The sequence below is a fragment of the Falco punctatus genome, assembly GCF_963210335.1.
Source record: "Falco punctatus genome assembly, chromosome: 6".
Lineage (NCBI taxonomy): Eukaryota > Metazoa > Chordata > Aves > Falconiformes > Falconidae > Falco > Falco punctatus.
Window position 1 is genome coordinate 46,842,268 of NC_137585.1, and position 19,754 is coordinate 46,862,021.

The following is a 19,754-nucleotide window of genomic DNA, read 5'->3' on the forward strand; positions in this document are numbered from 1 at the left end:
ATTACCTCGTTGTCTCAATCCAACTGAGTTTCAGCCATTTGACTTAAACCCAGTCTCAGTTCTCAGTGCACAGATATGTTAGGATTTGAGTCCTAATGAAAAAAGAGACAAATGCTGGGTATCATCGTTATACCGATAACACAGCATCCTGTATGTTCTTGTGATTTCTCTAGAGGTATCACAAAGACACTACACAACCCCACAGGAATGGGCCATTAAAGGACTGTGCAAATACCATGTCTTTAAGAAAGACACTGCAAAATTCTCTAAGATGTTGCTCAGTCAACTGAGTTAGAAATATCCCACTAGTAGGAGGCTAATGGCAGTAAGGAGGGGACGGAAGAAGACCAGAGATTGTCCCAGATTTTTTCCTTTGTACTTGAACATTTTGATGACAACAACTTGTTTCACTCTGTGATCCAAGAAGAGAGAGCTTCAGGAGGTCTGCCAGTGCTTCTCAACCAAAAATTAATATTCTTTTACCAAGGAGGAAAGGCTATCTCTCTGATGATTCTCCTTTGGTTAAGGTTTCTTCAACAGTAGTATCATCACTCCCTTACACTAGATAAAACAATTGCTACCTGCAGCTAACATGGAGTTGGGCACATTTGCAATGTTGCAAGATACTTCAGAGAAATTCACTGGGGGATGACAATGTCAACAATATCTTTTCCTTTCCTTAACACCATGCTCAAGCTTGTGAGAGGGAACCCAGCCCAAATTTGAGGGTTATTTAAAAGAAGAATCTTTGGTGAGATGAAAAAATGTTTCCTAGCTGACTGAAGGACATTTAGAAAAATTATATTGCTCCAGAGTATGCAAACAGGTAGGAAAAAAAAAACATCATCAGGTATCTCCTCTTCTCCCAGATCACTGAGCAGCACATAACTCCATGTCAAAAGCAGTATGACCACCAAAGCTCTCCCCAAAACACCCCACTGTCTTTATATGTAATCCATAAACCATGATGATCTCTGAGATCAATTCGAACAAGAGAGCAGACTGGTGACACACAGAGCTAAACTGTTGAGGATAAAGCATGTGAAGACCTGCATCTTTGAATCTCAGTGCTCAGAATTCTCAGTTTAACACACTCAAACACTCTACTGAAATTACCACATTTGGAAGCTTTTCTCCGCAAAGGCAAAAAATACAGAAAGAATACGGAAAGAGACAGCAATCAAACTGTGACAATGAAATGCTTTCCCTAGCTTGATTACCTTGTCAAAGTCAGGTTTATCTGAAGCATAACCCTTTGATACTTGGAGCCAAGACTACTGTCTTGTAGACAAGCTGGCACAGTTGGCACATGAACTAAAAGATCAAGTACAAGCAGCCCTCTGTTATTGCCTACACAAAGGGAACAATTACATTGGGTTGCAAAGAGTGCCAGGCTGATACAATTTTCTGAAGGTGTTATTCTCTAGAATCTGACTGTGATTTCTTAAAAATAAGCTTATAGCTCATGTAACTGTGAAGACAACATTGAAAATGTGAACTAGTATAAACCAACATGTTCCCAAATGTGAAAACAATCCCAAATCATATCTGTCAGAATGAAAACTCGCCAGTTCATCACAGCAATTGTTGATTTCGAAGACTAATACAATTTTTCAACATTTAGTAAGCAATGTATTCTGATCATAGGATCATCAGGAAAAAGTCCAGTCTTATAAATGTAATATAGTCACGCTTGGTATTTGGCAAATGCATAAGATTGGACCCAGAATTATACCACTCTCTCTCATCTCTGCTTTAACTTCCAGTCTGCATGCAGAGCAGCTCTCTCAGGACCAACAGCCAAGAGAGCTTAAGTCCAAGGCTTGGCAGTTTCTCAGTCTGCTGAAAGCAAGGCGGAAGCTTACTATTTGGGAAGAATATTATTCATTATGCCTATCACTAAGATTTAATAAATAAATACAAAGATCCTTACCAAAATGCCAGCTGTTCAATGTTAAAACAAAGCAAAATCTGCACCCTCACAATTGGTGGAAGTAAATTAAAATGAGCATTTCCAACATGGAATTCTGATTCCTCTGACATTGAAATGTCTTGCTCTTGGAATGTAAGCCGAATCATGACTGCCCTGGGTCACAGCTCCCTCCTCAAATTCCTCAGTAGCAAAACTCTTACCTAGAGCCGATCTCCTTTAGTTTCTTAGTCCAGTGCAGCCTTCTTTGATGGCAGCTTCATTGACAGCTCCATTCCCAATTTTCACATTCTCTGCCTTCCCTCCTTAACTCTTGTACCCACTTCCAGTTAGAGGTGTCATCCCCCTGCCCCCCTCTCCCCCCCCAAAACCCCCAAAACTGCTAAGAGAAAAAGCATCAGGCCCTCAGCTTTCTGAATTAATTTTGGGGTACTGCATTTAAATGCCTTCTAAGTAGAATGAATATGTATAGTATATTTTAATTTGCCTTCTACTGGATAAATTTATCTCTTCCTGACTATCACATCTCCTTTCTCTGGGGAAAAAAAAAATAAAAAGGAGCTCACCAATATTGCAGAAAGCAGAGCTTACTTTGAATACATCCGTGAGTTCCAGTTCTCATCTACCTACCATGTGTCAACCACTTGCACAAATTCTTGCAATGTAACTTCTCAGGTGTGTAAGGTTAAGAGGGTCTGCGGGTGACTGCACATTGTATGAGCAACATACACGTATCAAGAAGAATGGGGCTCTTAGTGAAAACTGTCACCAGACCAAAATTCATCAGCTAAAACCACTGACTCCCCATTATTTTTGGAGTATCATGGCAATTTTTAGGATGCCATCAGAAAGGAGTTTTAACTCATTATGGTAATTACCCACCGCAGGATCAAGGTTTTGTACTTGGCAAACAAGTACCAACTTTACATGAATGCTTACTTGTATTCATATTTATTCAGGAAGAAATGTCCCTATTGCCACACACAAACTTCCCCTGAGTTGTTTGGGTTTTTTTTAGCCGATTATTATATTTTATATTTTGGCATATGCAGAAGATGGCATGTTCCTAACGCACATTCAAATAAGAAGTTACTATCCATCATGTCAGGGTTTACTTCCAACGCTAGTTTGTGGCATAAGTTAAAATGCTGTTTAAGGAACCATTACGATATCAGCAATCCTGCCACAGATGGACGCTGTAGTTTTCCTCATTAATGCCGTTGCTGTTGAGAATGGCATGGAGCACACCTTGATTTTGTGCATATGGGCATACACTGCCACTGCTCACGGAGCAGAAGGAATTTTGCAAGGCACATGGCAACATGCATCAGCCCACATGCTAAAAATCCTCAGGAAAACCATTACTGCACGTGTGCAGCAAATTGAGTTCCAAACGAAATGGGAGAGAAAAAAATTCTACCTGAGCAATACCAACACTGCCTTCTCGCTACAAGGTAAAATAACTGTTCGTTAAGACGCATTTTTTGGACATGAGCCTTTTCGGAGATACTGAAGCAAACACCATCATTCTGACCTTTACACACTTCTGCTTTTCCTCCTTTATTGGGGTTTGGGGTTCTGTTGTGGTTTTTGGGGTTTTTTTTTTGAAACAACCGTAGCACTTCGCTCAACTAGCGTTCCTTCAATAACCGAAAGGACAAGGAGCGATACCTTGAAGCCGAGACCCCGCTCGACAAGTTTTAGACCAGGGCACGTCGCGGCCAAGTTACAAGACCTAAGGAAACCGAGGTTTGCAACGCCAACAGTGACACAGCCCCCCGAAAGCAGCAGCTGCGGGCTCCGCGCTGCCGCTCCCCCGGGGGCAGCCCCCGCCGTGGATGCCCGCTTCTCCCCCACCCCCGGGGTTCATCTCCGCTCGGCAGCGCGCTGCGGGAGCACACGGGGCAGGCACGGCTGCCCGACGCGCCTTCCGCCCCCCGCCCCGCCGGCCCGGTGGCAACTCACCAGCCCACAGCACCGGCTCCGTCAGGCGTCTGGGACTCCGGCCGCCGCGCTGCCCGCCGCCGCTCCGCCGCCGCCCCCCCGCCCGCCCCGGGAGCGCGGCGCCCCGCAGCGCCGCCGGGCGGGAGCCGCCGCCGCCGCCCGCCCCAGCGCCGGCGGAGGGGGCTCCGGCGAGGCAAGGGCTGACATAATCCTGCGAAAGCGGCAACCGCAGGCGCCGCCGGCTCCCGCCCGCCACCCGGGGTCCGCTGCCGGCCCGTCTCCTCCCGGGAGGGGGACCCGCGCCGTGCTCCCGGCCCCGGACCCCGCTCCGGGCCGCACGGCGGGGCGGGGGCGGCGCCCGGTGGCCCCGTGCCCGGCCCCCCTTCCTCGCCCGGCCCTCCCCTGCCTCCCGGTCTCACCTAGGAGCGGCGGCGGGCTGAGCTGCCGAGCCCGGCGGGGGCGGGGAGGGAGGGGGCCCCGACGTCTGCTCCGCAGCCGCTACCCCTCCGCGCTGAGCATCTTTCCCCGCGCCCCGCGGTGAGTCAGGCAGGGAGAGCGCCGCGGAGCCGCGCACACCGGAGCCCCCGCCGCCCTCCCCGTCCAGCCGCCGCCGCGCGCGCCCCCGCCGGCACCCCCTCCCCCCTCCCCGCCTTCCGCGGGGGCGCGCGCCTGCGCTCCGGGCCGCGCAGCCCGCGGGGGGGGAGGGGGGGGCGGGGCGCGGGGAAGCGCGGAGCGGGGCGGGGGCGCGCGCGCGCTCACCGCGGCTCGGTGCGGTCCCGGCGCCGCGCGGGCTGCGGCGGGCGGGGAACTGCCGCGGCGCCTCCCCTCTGCCCCCGCCGTTACTATGGATATGGGCCCTGCCTCTCCTCCGCGCCCACCCGCGCAGGCGGGCCGGCAGCGCGGCGGGGCGCTCCGCAGGGCGCCGCTGCCCCGGGCCTGGCGGGGGCCGCGGTGTCTTGGGGGCCGCGGGAGCCACCGGCGAAACTCCGTCCCTGCCGCCGGCTGGCGAACGCCTTCCCTTGGTCCCTCGACACAACCACTTTTTTCCTTTTTTAACACTAGTGTCTAAATAAATCTTTGCCGAGCTCAGATCCGTGCGTTAATACGAACAAACAAGCATCCCACAGGATTGTTTACTTCGTAACTGCATCCCATTAAGCAGCACCCGCGCTGTCTAATCAGGGAAATAAAATACAAAAGATAACGCCCCTGCAATTTAACTTTAAAAAATGTCAGAGGACAGAGTTGCACTTTCGGTCCCCCATGGTGGCTCTTATCTCTTACTCCGCTCCCCCGAGGAAGTTACACACTTGATGGCTGAGCACGTTATCTGACAGGCTCAGCCAGCGGAGCCTGGAAGGAACGTTTTACCGTGTCAAAAAAATCCCACTCTTTTACAGCAGGTAAAGTGATGGGGAGCAGCCAGTTCCTAAAGCAGCCGGCGTGTCTCTGGCCTGCTCCCACAGACCTGTCCAAGAAGCCAGCTGGTGGGGTGCTCCAGGCCCTGGTCCTGCCTTTGGAGCTACCAGGTCTCAAGGAGCTTTTCTGTCTTCCCTGGAATAAAAAGGCTAAATAAAAAAGTGAAAGAAAAAATTGTCACTCTCTGGACACGGTTTTACACAGCCAGTTCACAGTGCTGAAATTCACAGTGATTTCCAGCCTCTGCGAGAGGAAGAACACGGCTGAATGATGCAGAAGCTGCAGCTGAACACCAGCGAGGCAAACCTCCCAAGCACACATAGGAGCCCACAGTCTAAACTTCTCGGAGACCTCACGTTAATTAAATGTAGAAACCTAATTCACCAGCCCTTTTGTTTGGCATGTCCAACTGCATGTGCTTATACAGAACTTCAAGCATAGATGGCTTCAGGCACCAAAACAAATCCTATTTGAGGCTCTGAGTGTATGTCCCTGAGAGCGTTAATTAGGTCTTAAACTAGTGTGGGGCTGCATTTTTTCAAAAGCAAATCTTTCAAGAAGTAAATGACCACATTCATAAATGGTTCTCTTGGTTATAAACAGCGTTGGTAACACCCTTTCTCTACAAAAAGCACAGCTGGGACATGCACATGGCCACCGAGCTCAGCGATGTGTGTAACGGGTCAGCTGGATTGACTCAAGACAGCCATAACATAGTGAATGCGCCAGTACCCGTGTGAGTAAAGGCAGTAGAGTAAGTTTTTCTATGAATCACTAAGAGCAACTGTTGAGTATTTAAGAGCTGAATGCTTAAAGTAGTAATGCAAGCTCCAAGAGATACAGTTTTCTGTAACATAACTGATTTTAATTAATTAGCCCTGCCAAATTAATGTCAGGGAACTCTAAGCGTTAATTCAAAAGCACATCTTAGGATGAGGTTTGGAAAGTCATTTTAACGAAATACTCTCTGCTGCTTTGCATGGCTCATTTTTTTTCAATAAAATCTTATAGATGCAGTCTGGTATTTACATAGATGTGATGTAGCCCATATGGAAAAGGACTGAACAGAATACAAAAGTTTAGTTTCATCCTGATGAGGAGAAAACAAACATTTTGCAATGTTTCCTAAATAGAATTCCAAAGATTTAGACTGTAAATATGAAAATTGCCATTTCAAAACATTTCTTTTTCAAATTTTCAAAACATGTTAATGCAGTATAAAATATTACACCTAAATGGTCAGTGTCGTTTGTGTTCTGACATCAACAGATCTTTTCAAAGCCGACATTTTGGCAGTATTTCCTTGAAATGTCAAATGTTTATGCATTTGACCAAACTTTTCCAATACCTTGGATCTCCACATCTCTATCCCTCCAGCTAACAAGACTTTCTGCAGTTCCAACTCACTTTGTTGTGGATTTGTGATCTGCTTTGTAAATTGGAAGATCTTTAGTATAGGTGGGATGTGATCCATTAACAGCTTTCTGAGTTAGGACCGATACTTTAATGGAATTGCTAAGCCAGAGGAGGAACAAGTTAGGGATGTCAGCATGAGCCCGATGTGATGCGGGCAGAGCGTGGTAGAAGTGCCAGCCATTTTCTATACCTGCCGTAAACCTCATTACTTCCATTGATTGTAACATATTGCAGACTATAGCAGCTCTGCATGAAGGAAGCAAGTGTGTAACAACTAAGAAGTCCCAGGAAAGGATGAAGGTTTCTAGCAAGGTGGTGACAGAAAGGGCATTTTTAGACATTCAGAAGCTTGATGAGGAGGCAAACGTGAACCCAGATTGCTGTACTGTTTTGACAGAGAAGATCTGCATGATTTCAGCACGAGGTACATCGCCCGCTCAGTCACTCCACCTGCATCTTGCCTGGATGCCTTTCCAGACCCTAAGGTCTGACCACCTGTAGCTGTGTGGGTGTCAAGGCTGTGTCAGCAGCGAGACATACCTGCACCTGCATGCGGTCATCATGCATGCGGTCATCAGCCAAGACAGCTGTACCTGATGCTCTCACCCTGCTCTTGTTAGGGAATCCAAGAGAACAATGGCTACCCTGCGTCCTGACAGGACCAGGTAAGTAAAGATAAAAATAAATGAAGCGCTGGACCATTCACCTCTGTCATAGCAGGAATGTATGTTAGGATACTCCACAATCTGTTCTGTCAGGGAGATCTGTTACTATAAAGAGAAAAATTTTGCCTCCCTTATGGCCATGAACAGGCCGTTTTTTTCAGTTAATGTTCTTGTGGATGTTACAGATTGGGCAGAAATGGGGTGTGAGACGTGGGGACTGTTGACGTGCTGCAGTCCTGGTTTGAGGGCTGCGTGGGCCACTGGGCGTTTCAACAAATGTGGTGGTCTTGTCCTGCAGGCAGATTAACAATTTATTTTAGCAATGCAGATCCAGTTAGAAGTACAGGGATGCATTTAATGAGTTTTAGCAAATATTTTTGAAAGCCTCAAAATCTTAGATGTGTATGTTGAGGCCAGACTGTCAGTGGATGGATCTGATCAGATCAGAAATATTTTTTTTTTTCCTTAAAAATTCCCTGTGTTTTTCATTGAACTGATCAGCAAAGTATGCTGATGTGCTGATCACAGTGATCAAAGCTTGGTCCAACACTTCATTTATCCGTACATCTGTGTAGATGACTATGAGGAGCTACTCTGGTGGCCACGATTCTTGTAAGGAATTAAGCAGCTTGCTTTCTCTTTTACAGCAATTGGGAAATCCTGTCAAATTGCTTGTTCTTGTGTACGGCTTTGGATTTTTTTGGGTGCCACTATACTTTCCTGCAAGCTTCATCCATTGCAGTTGATTTGTGGTCCTGGTTCTCTTAGCTGATGTGATCCTAGAGGGAAACTCCTAAATCCTAAAAGTGGGAGAACAGTAGGTACCATGTGATTCTCCTAACCTGGCAGTGGCTTAGGCTGAGCTGCAGTGGTTCAGCTAGGGTGTATTACATGATTTCAGGTGAGCAGGGCTAGTTGTTAACTACCCTTATGGGAAAAGACTACCATTGTCATATTTGCCTAAATCAAAAAAATATCTGACCGGTGGGGTAGCACAATGAGGAAGTCTCCATTCCTAGAGGATGGCTAGAACTGGATCTGGTTTCCTATACTTGTATTTCTATCTATATGTACCTTAAATTCAGGTACTTTGGGGCACTTCTCATTATTGTGGAAACACCTGTAGGCATAAACATTCATGATTACAGACTCTAGACCTGAGTCACCTCCATGTGAAAGCAACAGAAATGTCTTATACAGATAGATTTCAGAAATTGGAGGGTTAGATTATTTCTGGAAAAGGATCATCTTACTCTATAGAATAAAAGACCATTTTAAATAAAGAAGCCAGTTATCACATCCATAGAGTGAATTGCAGCCCAGATTTCCCAGGCTCAAACAATGGGTATCACCATACTGCTCTTTGATGAACAAGTCAAAACAGACATAGATTTTAAACAAAATGGCCCCTAACAGTTATTTTTCCTATTGACTAACAATGTTACACATCCTTTCATGGAAAATGAAAACTGTTGGAACAAAAGAAGGAATTTTTTTCTACTTAAAATTCATTGATAATAAACACAGCTTCATACTGGGAATTTTTAGTAATAGAAAATTATTGTCCTTCAGCAATTAAGTTATTTTTGAAAATAAATTGAAGCAGCTTCTTTTTAGTAAAATTTAAAAATATTATATCCTGATTGTTCAAGTAACTTCTGCACAGCTGAAAAGTTCTGTGTTATAATAACTTGACTCTTTGTTAGAGATAAAGATTTGCTAATTTGAACTGCTTGGCTGATATCCATACCCTTTAATGGTTGATAATCTATCAAGGGATCTAGAAAGTCAGAACAAGACAAAATTAATTCTTGTTTGCAAATAGGGAAGTGATCTTTAGTAAAGAGCAAGATAAAATGATTTAAAATAATTAATAGGACTGGTTTTACAATCCTTTCTTAGAACCAAATACACTGACTTTGAATTTTCTGACTACAGACTGAGCAGATCGACTCCATACCGTAGGTTATTATAAACACACATAAATGTAACAATATTCAGATACTGAGCTAAAAAAATTGTTTAGGTATGTTTACTGAGCAAGCAAAATCATATTGTGAATCCAATAGATAAACAAAAAAGTTATAGAAATTTTTACTGGTAAATTAATACCTGCCAAAATGAGATGTCAAAAGACCCTGACAGCTGGCTAAGGGTGAGTATACAGGTGAAAAAGGACTCAGGGGAGAGGGAGAGCTGCAAACAAGAGTCACAGAAGTCTGTTATTAGTTATGTGCTATACATGGTCCTTAAGGAAAGTTAAGAACACAATGAAGACTATGCACTTGGTAAAATATATGTACATAATTCTCATGATATATAACTTGACAGAGACTGTAACACTTCCGACAGTGCTGTAACAAATCAAGACAAAGGGAATACGCTCACTGAAGATAGATGAAGAAGCTGTGTTGGCTTGGGTAAGAAGCAGGGCCTCGAAGTTTAAAGTGGGGAAGGGAAAGGAAGTTGTCATCTTTTGAACACAGAACGCTAACAGAATGCTGTTTCAAACAGGGAAATCTCATGGGGAATTTACTGCCAGTCCTGCAAGCTGGCTTTATTTTCAGCTCTGGGTCAGCACTCAGAGGATGGGATCTTGCTGTATAGGACAAACACTTCTGATAGCTTAAATATCCTAGCGGAGAAAAGTTAAGAACTAGAAAGAAATCTAGCTATTATACTAAAACCAGGGTTTTCTTCATACATTTATTTTAATTCCAATCTCATCATTAGAAGAAGCTCAAGAGCCTATGTTTCAACATTTAATTCAGCAATAATTCAGAATTAACTTTGATTTTTATTCTTAAAACTGTCCAATGGTGGAGAGGAGTCCAAAGAAGGTGATAAATTTGGACAATACAGTCTCTTTGGAAATAGTAAGTCCAAATAAAGTTGTGTGGGCGTGCAGTTATTGCGGGACCCAAACCAAAACAGATAACTGGAGCTATCTTCTGGAATTGCTGGAGTCTCTGCAGGTGCTGCGGTGCACCAGGGTTTGGTGGGGAATTCTCACAGGCAAAAATATATTATGCTTCCCACCGCCCCCCCGGACAATCTCCTGTGTCTTTTAAAACAACTTAAACATCCATCAAAGAAGAAATTTAGTCTCTGAAGATCATCCGAATGGGCAAATAGAGGTGTGTCTCTCATACAGACTCACACGTCTGGTTCTTGCTTGCTGAGTACTAGTACCAGAGCACCAAAGAATGCAGTAACTACAAACCACCTTAGCCTGCCTTTGAATAAAGTCTCAAGAACTGAGCTGGGCAATTACTGATGGTGTGGTGGTTATAAACATGGAATATTTGTAAAGACAGTTTCTCTGAAGCAGAAGACAGCACAAGGAAGTGCTTCAGATAGTACAGGTTTGAGGCTGTTTCTGTTTATTTCACTAAAAGGACCCCAGAAGTGAGGAGGCATTGCAACTCAAATTGATGCAAAAATATACAAAAATAGTTTCTAAAACACTGTACAGAATCTAGTTTGAAGGGTCTTTAATCTTCCATATGGAACATCCATAAAGTATAATCTGGTTGCATGTTGATTAGTGATTCCTGAAATCTTCAAAAGAAACAAGGAAATTTAGGAAAAGTACCTAGATCCATTTTATTCTTGTGATCACAATGGTTTTTCTACTTTTGACTAACTAGAAAAGAAAATAAAGAGATGAATGAACATGTATAATCTAATGTGTGATCAGAAAGCAAAGCAATGAAAAAGAGTGAAAATCTGCTGTTAATCCTGACTAAGAAATGTATAAAGTGGAATATTACCTCAGAATTATAGAACAGAGCATTAGCTTCGTAGTAATCAGATAACTATACAGGGACCCATGAAGTGAATGTATGTGAACGTTACTGTTCATGTTTTTATTGGGAGGAAGGAAGCAATAATGAAGTATTGAACTGAAGTAAAGAGACGCCTGGCTTGGCCAGTTGGTGGTCTTTGTTTGGAAAAAGCAAGCATGAAATCATAAAAATTGTTTTGTTCTATTATTCCTCTTGTAAAGGTACTATTTTTAAAACTTGTAAGTCACAGAGGAAGGAATAAGTGGTTCACAGAGAGTTAGAGAGAGAAGGCTAGTTGAGAAAACTAATTTTGAGCTGGACAGTACGGTTAGTCTGAAAATACCATGAGATGATCAACTTTGAAGAGAAAGGAAACTTTCCTTGACTTTATAAATGTACGTGTGTGCATGCAGAATGCGTAACAACACTGAATATATGGCTTCAAATGTATATTTAATGACAATGTAAAATGCATATGCATGTTTAAAATATTGAAATACTGAATATTGGTATTGGTGTCAAAGGCCATGCTGCAAATAATTACTGTATTGTAATGGTGGCCATAATGTATTTGCGCTGTTCAAATATAAGCTACAAACAGTCTATTTCTGAGACTCTGCAGTGTAAAATTTGTCGATTTATTATTAACAGATTGATAGATGGATTACGAAGTAAACTGATCAGAAAAAAGTCAGAAGAAAATCAAAAGACACACAGTATCATAGTATGTAGCCTATCTGGAGATCCTAATATATTGATAAATTCAGTTTCTTAAAATACTGAGTTTTTATTTGGAAAATCTAGTCAAAGAGTTTCTTCCTGGAATGGTGTTTTGAATAAGTAAAATAAAATGAAATACTCCATTTTAATAACTTCCTTTTTTTTTCTGAGTCAAAAAAACATTGACTATCTTTCCGAACCAGTGACTTTCTCACAGGATCTATAATTAAGATTTCTACTTTTCCCAGAAGAGTAGAGTCCCTCAAGGTCTGTGTTTCACTACAGTACGAGATTCCTTCTGAACAAGTACCATGGTGAATCAGAGGAGTCACTAGGCGACGAATTATTACAAAATATGTCTATAAAGACTGATCCCACGTGAAAATGAATGCGAGAGGCTTTCAAAGTACAATGCTATTATTCTGTTTTGACTGAAAAATCAAAACAAACATCTGGGTATGTCCAAAAAATTTTTCAGAATATTTTCCCCATTACATATTTTGTGATTTCAGTTTCTTGCCATGAATCAGAGTTAAAAGACAATTTAAAGTTACATAATATTCACTGGATAAAAATCTTAATTTTATAATTGTAAGAAAAAAAATCTATTTAAATTTTAGGAAGTAATCAAAGACAAAACAAAACATTGTAAAAATACACACCCACATTAATGATTCAGAAATTTCATATCTTTTAGGGCCAGAAGGGATTGCTACATAACAAATGCAAAGCAAATGTACAATGACCTTTTCTTTTCCCAGGATCAAATATAGATTGATCCCATGGTAATATTTCACACCACTGCAAAAGAGAGAAATGTGTAATTTTTCTATATTAAGATACTGGAATGTCATACCATAAGACAATTTATGGCAAAGGGGATGATCTAAGGAACCTGCCTCTGATTATGGGAACACCTGTATACAAGAAGGGGGTTAATATGCACACTTCTGAGCTCCTCAGAACAAGATCAGCTCTTGCTGTTCTGTGGTTACACCTGACTGACACGAGTAAGCCAGGGGAGTGAATTTCAGGGCTCTCCCGGCTGCTGCCCCTCTTAACATCACTCTTAATTTTCTCCTTATATTGGCATTTTCTTCCTCCTCATTTGTAGGGTTCCCTTTAGGCTCAGATGTTATTTTTCACTCGCTCTGGAAAAGCACAACCCAAATACTGAGCAAGATGGCTATGCGGTACTCGACAGTGATCAAAGATCAGAGAAGTGTCTAGGGACACAGTATTTAAAAGGATGTGCTCTGGCCAAGGAAGCTGAGTAGACTGTAGCTGAGCGGAGATGTTTAGGAAAACAAGATCTATGTGGGATTATAGAGTTAAGCAGGTGCCATGCGAAGGAAAATGACATAACAGGAACTGTCTACAAATAATTAAATCATGTCATAAAGTAGGCCATTTTTTGGATTAATCAAAGAAGACCGAGGAACTCATTTAACATGTAGAAGGTAAAATTCAGGTTACACATTAGGAAAGTCCGTAATATCTGAACAAGTAAGTGTTCATATACAAAACAGAGTCTGCCATCACTAGCTTAAAGTGAAAAACTGTTCAAGGAGTCTTTGATTTCTTGGGGTGATTTAGAAATAATTTAGAAATAAACCCAGTGCTTTATAAGAGAAAGTATCAGGTGACCCCTAGAGGTCACCTCAAGCCCAAGCAACTCTGTAGTCTCAATAACCCACAACTTTAGTTAAAAGGCAACAAAAATGTGACTGATTTACACCTTTGTATTGTATACAATTATACTGTATTTTAACCACCCTCTAGGTACTTTATATATTTACAACTATGTATGCAAACCATTCATTTTCATAAATGTTTTGCTTCAAGTACTGTTATAATAAGGACATTTGTGTAACCTTATAAACAGAAAATGGTGATTTATGGGCATGAGCGAATGAAAAGCAGACCAAAAAGCCAAATTATGAAAGAATACATTTGGGTTCTTAAATAACAAGTTTTGAAAGGCTGTACAAATTAAATATAAAGTGCTATAACATTGAATTGTTCATGATAGTGTCTACTTAGTTCCCAACCTTGTAATACACATTGTGGTGGGACAATCACTCCCAGCATGCCTGCAAAGGCCAGTCCCTGGGAACTGGCATTGGATGTTGCATATTTTCATCCATTAAAAACATTTGTAAGAAATTACTTTTTTCCTTCTTCCATTTCATATTCTTTTCTTTGGAGACCTTTCAAATTTCCTTCTCTTTTCTAATGAGCTTTTGTGGACAATGGGAATACACTTTTTTTCTTTTTAGATGCTACTTGTTCCTCCCAAATATGTGTTAGGTGGTGTCAATCAAAAATCACATTTTTGTCAAGGTAAAATCTTATAGATGCTTCAACTCATAATTTTTAAATACCATTCATAATTACCTATTCAAATTATTTATTTAATTTGGAGTAGTATTAACTACAAAGGCCAGAAGGGCTGTTAATTAAATCTGAAGGTCTGATAGTTTTTATGAATATGGTTTCAGCATTACATCAGCACTCCATGGTGTGCATGGCAGTAGGGATGTAGAAAGGGCCTCAAAGACAGAAATCTCTCAGGAGGAGATGTGACATAATTTTCTATTCGTCCATTTGTGATGGGATGAATGGACATATCGGAGGCTGGAGTTTTTAGAAAATGGGTTTGGCTACCCAGAAGGAGACATAAGCAAGGCAGCCAGGTCAATTCAGAGTTTTGTTAGCAAAATTCTGTCAGATGATAAAGTATCCCCCCTGCCCCGCCCCCCGCAATTAGAAAGAAAAGAGAGAGGAGTTCAGCTGGCTGCATGACTTAGCTTGATTCACCAGTTTTTAATGGTACCAGTATCTATATTAAAATATGAGCACAAAACAAACTGCAAACTCTTAAGTATAAGCACAGCAAAATGTAACTCTTTGGTAATCCATCTTTCTGGACAGTTTAGTCTGAAAGTTTTTTTGTCCAACAGCCTGAAGTCTACCTATACCTTTGGGGTCCAATACAACCTCACCTACAGCAAAAAGGTTTGAGTTCCTTTTTGTACAAGTTTTTCTCAGACATTCTGTTGCTTTCATGTTGTTTCAGGTGGAATGGGGCAAAATATCAGCGAATCTTGAATGGATACTGCTTTTGTTATACTCAGCGGAACCTGGGCATACCAGAAAGAAACCCTGCTAAATTATTTTTTTCTTCAATAGTGCACAATTTTGATAGTTATTTTTTCATTAGAATATGTGAAGATTCACTGGTTACAATTTTTATCTTCACCTATGAATCTATAATAGCAATGGCAGGTGGTGATAATGAAACATTAGCTTTCACGGCATCAGAAAAGGTAACTCTGGGATAATCAGCATTTTGAAGTTGTTTTCCAATCTGGAGCATGAAATCAAGCTGCTTCTGTTTACCATTGATACAGGCAGTTTTGTTGTTGATAAATAAATATAATGTTTATAACCTTCTGCAGTATTTAAGTAACGGATATATCAACTGGTACTTACTCAAGTAAAACACTGTGTCTTATCAAGTAAGTGACATCTTTTAGAGGCCAAATCACTTAAGCCAATTATAACATGAAATCAATTTTAGCAATTTATTGACTTCTGCTAAATAACCTAATGAAAGACAATCTTAAATAAACATATTGAGTTCAAATAGAAAATCTTAATAACATTCATAATACTTTCAAATTTGGAACCTATTTTTTCTATTTCTTTTTCCTAATACCTTGCATTTTTGCTGCATGCACACCACTACAGATCTTAGCAAATAAAGAATAATGGAATTACAGAAAAAAATAAAATGACTCTTTACCAATCTGCAGTGTAGCATAGTGATTAAAGCAAGTGGGCCATGCCACTGGAGCAACCTACCACAACTACAGAATTATTCAAAAGCAAAACACTTTTCGTAGGTCTGAGCCTAGAGAGGAACAGAACCTTCCTGGGTAAAAATAAAAGGGAAAATATACTAATACCTCAGTAAAGATGCTCAATCTGTTTTTGATAGACAATTAAGGTGAAGAAAACTTGTTCCTACAAATCTACTTACTTTCTTTTTAGCTTTTCTTTAGAAGTTACTGCTTTCTTGGGATTTATGTAGAAATTAGTTCAGCTTTACTATTTTTGCATACCATTTTATAAAAACACAAACTGTTGTGTTATCTGTAATTATTTTTTGCATCTGCTGTTGCATAATCAACAGTGGATAAATCAATATCTCTACATTTTCTCTTCCTTATGTTAGCAGCAGCTGAAATAGTGATTAGCGGAATGAAATATCCTGTATGTTACTGGGTGAAAACTTACGTTAGCTTTTTCCACAGGTATACTCAGACCTAACTATAATAGCTGGTTTCCAGAATTACAGTTCTCATATGAAAAACTAACTTTTGCTGATATTTTAGAAATATAAAATAAAGTATATTTCCTTACCTCTTTTAGCAGAATGGAAGCCCAGTAATCTTTCAAACTTGAAAAATTCATTTGTTGCTCCATATTTTTCATATTCCAGGACAAAACATTAAGTTTCTTTTCCTCCTTTCCCTGTATTCTTCATTACCTCCATTACAGTAGTGTCTAGTGGCAGACTTCACGTATTTCTCTAGCTAGGCCTACTGCCAAACAGGCAAAAAATCCCCAAAGCTGTAACCAAGTAAAGCAGCCTTGTAGTGGGTAAAAAAGAAATAAAGAAAAGGATGAAAGCATCAGGATAAGATTCTGTCTTAATGAAAAACTTGTGGTCAGCATGCGATACTTTAAACTAGGTCTTAAGCGATGACAGAGCAGCAAAGGCTAATAATATTGCCCAACTCTAAGATCTGGGCAAAGAGTTGCCAAAAGCCAGAAGTCCAGGCTGGGGTCAGGGTAGTCTTCATGAAGCAGAAGATTGCCTTTCCAGGAGGAAAGTAATTCAGTTAGAGAGAGAAACTGGATGATTCATTTTCATGGAAATACTTTGGTTTATCATGTTTGGATAAATGAAGGCAGTCACAAGAACGATTTACGGTTCTTATTCCCCAGGCAAGACTGCTGAGGAAAAAGTGATTTAGATGAGTTAACTAATTATTGTCATGGTTCTCCAATGAAGGCCAGTTTTGAGATAAGAAAGGAAAAAAATCTTACACCCAGAATGAATTTCCAGTAAGAAGCTTCCCTGAAAAAGAAGTTCCTGACCCTGATGGAAAGACTGGATCAGTAAGATAGCACAAATACTACTGTAAGACATTTTGGGTGTGTTAAATGACAAGGAACTCCCCAGCACATCTAAATGAGTGTCGCCTGAGCATCGTTTTCTTACAGACCAGTTAGCTGCTCAACACTTTTGTCTCTCTGTGCTGAAAATGTCACTCGGCTTCTAAGTATCTGAACATGGTTGGTCCTGGAAGTGGTGACTCAGTCTGAGGCCACAGTCGCATATTTCTTAGCACTATAAAGCACTGATTTAATGACACAGAAACCCCACCAAAACCGTGAACGTCAAAGCAGTTAGAAAACAGCTGATACCAACTTCATACACAACAGACTTTTTCAATATCCTTGCCTCAGTTTTTATGTGATCTTTTCTTCTGAATATCAGGGAAAAGGGTGCTAAGACTGGCCCAGATGACAGCCTACACTCTGCTGCAGCATGAGTAAGGAGATTTCACAGTTCAGAACAAAAATATTCTTTTTTTGGTATTATATTTCTCCCCCTCGGATCCCCTCCTTTACAGAGCAGCCATCCCTCACTGCACTCAGAAAAACAAGAAATTGAGAAATCTATCACATGTATTTGGGGTAATATGTACCTTCCTGATAGGCCTCTAAAGGTTTCTGAAAATCCACATGCATTCAGAACTGACCATACAGGATGAAAATGTTGAAGTGCTTTATATTTTTACAGATTATTGCAGGTTATGGTCTACTGGAATCATAGTTAAACAGCTTTTAAATTTATCACTTGGACTGTGTAGTTGTCAGATCTTAATAATTGCAGTCCTCTTTATTATGATGGATCTCCTGTAAGGAAAACCCATAACACTGCACAAAATGCTTTTGGTCGTTTAACGAATGGTGCTCTTCCTTGTGAGTAAATAACAAATTAGAATACAAACCACAGGCCATATTATATAAACATTATACCTAATTACTTGGAGTCGTAAGGGAAAAAATAACTTTTTTAAAAACTTTCCCAGAAAGCAGATAAAATTTGCTGACTGACTCTTAGTTTTGATAATTTGATTCACTTTATTCACTAAATTACCTAAATTGTGTAATTCTTATACTTTTTTAATTTGATACATCACTAACTCTTTAATCATTATCAGATTTTTTGTTACTTACCCTTCATTTTCCGCCTATTCACCACATTTGTTTTCTGTATCTTACATTCTCTGATCTGCACTTAAAACTTCTTTTGAAAAGCTATTTTAATTTTTTAAAAATAATCAGTTTGTAGTAATGTTAAAATATATATGAGGTGAGTATATTCCAGATAATTGTATGAAGCACTTGATCTTAATTACAAGTCAGAATTTATGAAAGCTCCTAATGAGATATCAAGAAGTTTGGTGAAAACGTACTAAGATTTTACCAGTTATACTAATTTACTGGAATTTTAATTAATACATTTGTCTAGAAGCATTTTAGTAAAGGAATATGGACACTCACAGGCAGTTATCCTATCATATTAATCAAAGGCTTTGACATTCAATTTCAGTACTGATAAAATACAAAAATACTGTTAAAAGAATCAGAGCATCTAAATAAAAAAGGTTGGAGAAAAACCAGCAGCAATGAGAACCTACTTTATAGTTTTTCTGGGAATAAGCACTGAAATAAACAGGACTGATTCTGTGCATGGTTGCAGGACAGAAGCTTAAGGTGGTGAAAAAGTACCAGCAGTAAAGGGAAACTGAATACATATGAAATATTGCTGGGAACTCTGTATTAGTCTGAAATGCATTTTTATTACATCTTCCAAACCATTAGAAGGTTTAACCTCTTGGGAAATTTTCATTAGTTGTACAAAAAAATGCTGTCAGCCAGCTTCTCTTTTCCAGTTAGGATAATTCTCAAGAAACTCTGTGTAGCCGCTGGCTTTGATCTTTGTCCTATTATTTTAGTCACATGCTTCCTCTCAAAGAGTCTGATAATATCCACTTTATGATAAAAATAATTTAACTGCCAAATGAGAACTCCCCTGATAAATGTAGAGTTTCTGGATGTTATTAAAAACATGATAGAATACAGTAAAAATTACAATATAACACACCCTTTTAACATCTGAAATAAACAAGACAAATTGTATTACAAAACAAAGGATTAAAAAGTGGCTCTGGGACAAAAGAGCAATCATGGTAAATATGAGCAAGAGTTACAGTAACATCACCTCTGGAACAGTATCTCAAGATTTGGTATAAATTGGAAATGTGAAAAGGAGTTTGTAAAGAGTGAGGAAGACTGGCATCCAAGATACAGTCATTTTCTGTCCTAAATTTCATGGTAGGAACCCTAAAAAGGTGATGTTCATGGAAGCCCAAACAGCAGTCATTTGAGGTCCATAAATTAGTGTCCCAAATGGAGACTAGACTTTCAAATTAAGACACTTAAGAGACAAATTTTGCAAACTGGAATTGAACATGCTTACACTTTTTGTATAAAAATTTTATGACAGGGAATGTTCTTGATTTTTTTTTTCCTAAGGAACATCAGCATAACAATATGCTCTCATAGGTAAGAGCTTGCTCATCTTTACAGGCCTAATTTCTGTCTATAATATAGTGCCACTGGCCAAGCAAAATACTTTAGGGTTGTCTTACTGGATCTCTGTGTAGTAGTTTCTTCTGGTTATTGCTCCTGTGCTCTGCTGACACATCGCTGTAATTTGTTTACTTT

The 19,754-nt window shown here is 40.5% G+C and overlaps 1 protein-coding gene across 10 annotated transcripts in view; it reads right to left on the minus strand.

Moving 5' to 3' along the window:
• The window catches only part of ANKS1B (ankyrin repeat and sterile alpha motif domain containing 1B), a 441,931-nt gene that overhangs the window by 85,495 nt on the left and 336,682 nt on the right, over positions 1 to 19,754 (minus strand). Inside the window, exon 1 of one of the 10 annotated variants that reach the window (XM_080394139.1) lies at positions 4,294 to 4,618. The exons of 8 other annotated variants lie outside the window; for them this stretch is intronic. The gene's annotated coding sequence lies outside the window, so the exon portion shown is untranslated. One more of the 10 variants, XM_080394140.1, reaches the window with a different exon arrangement.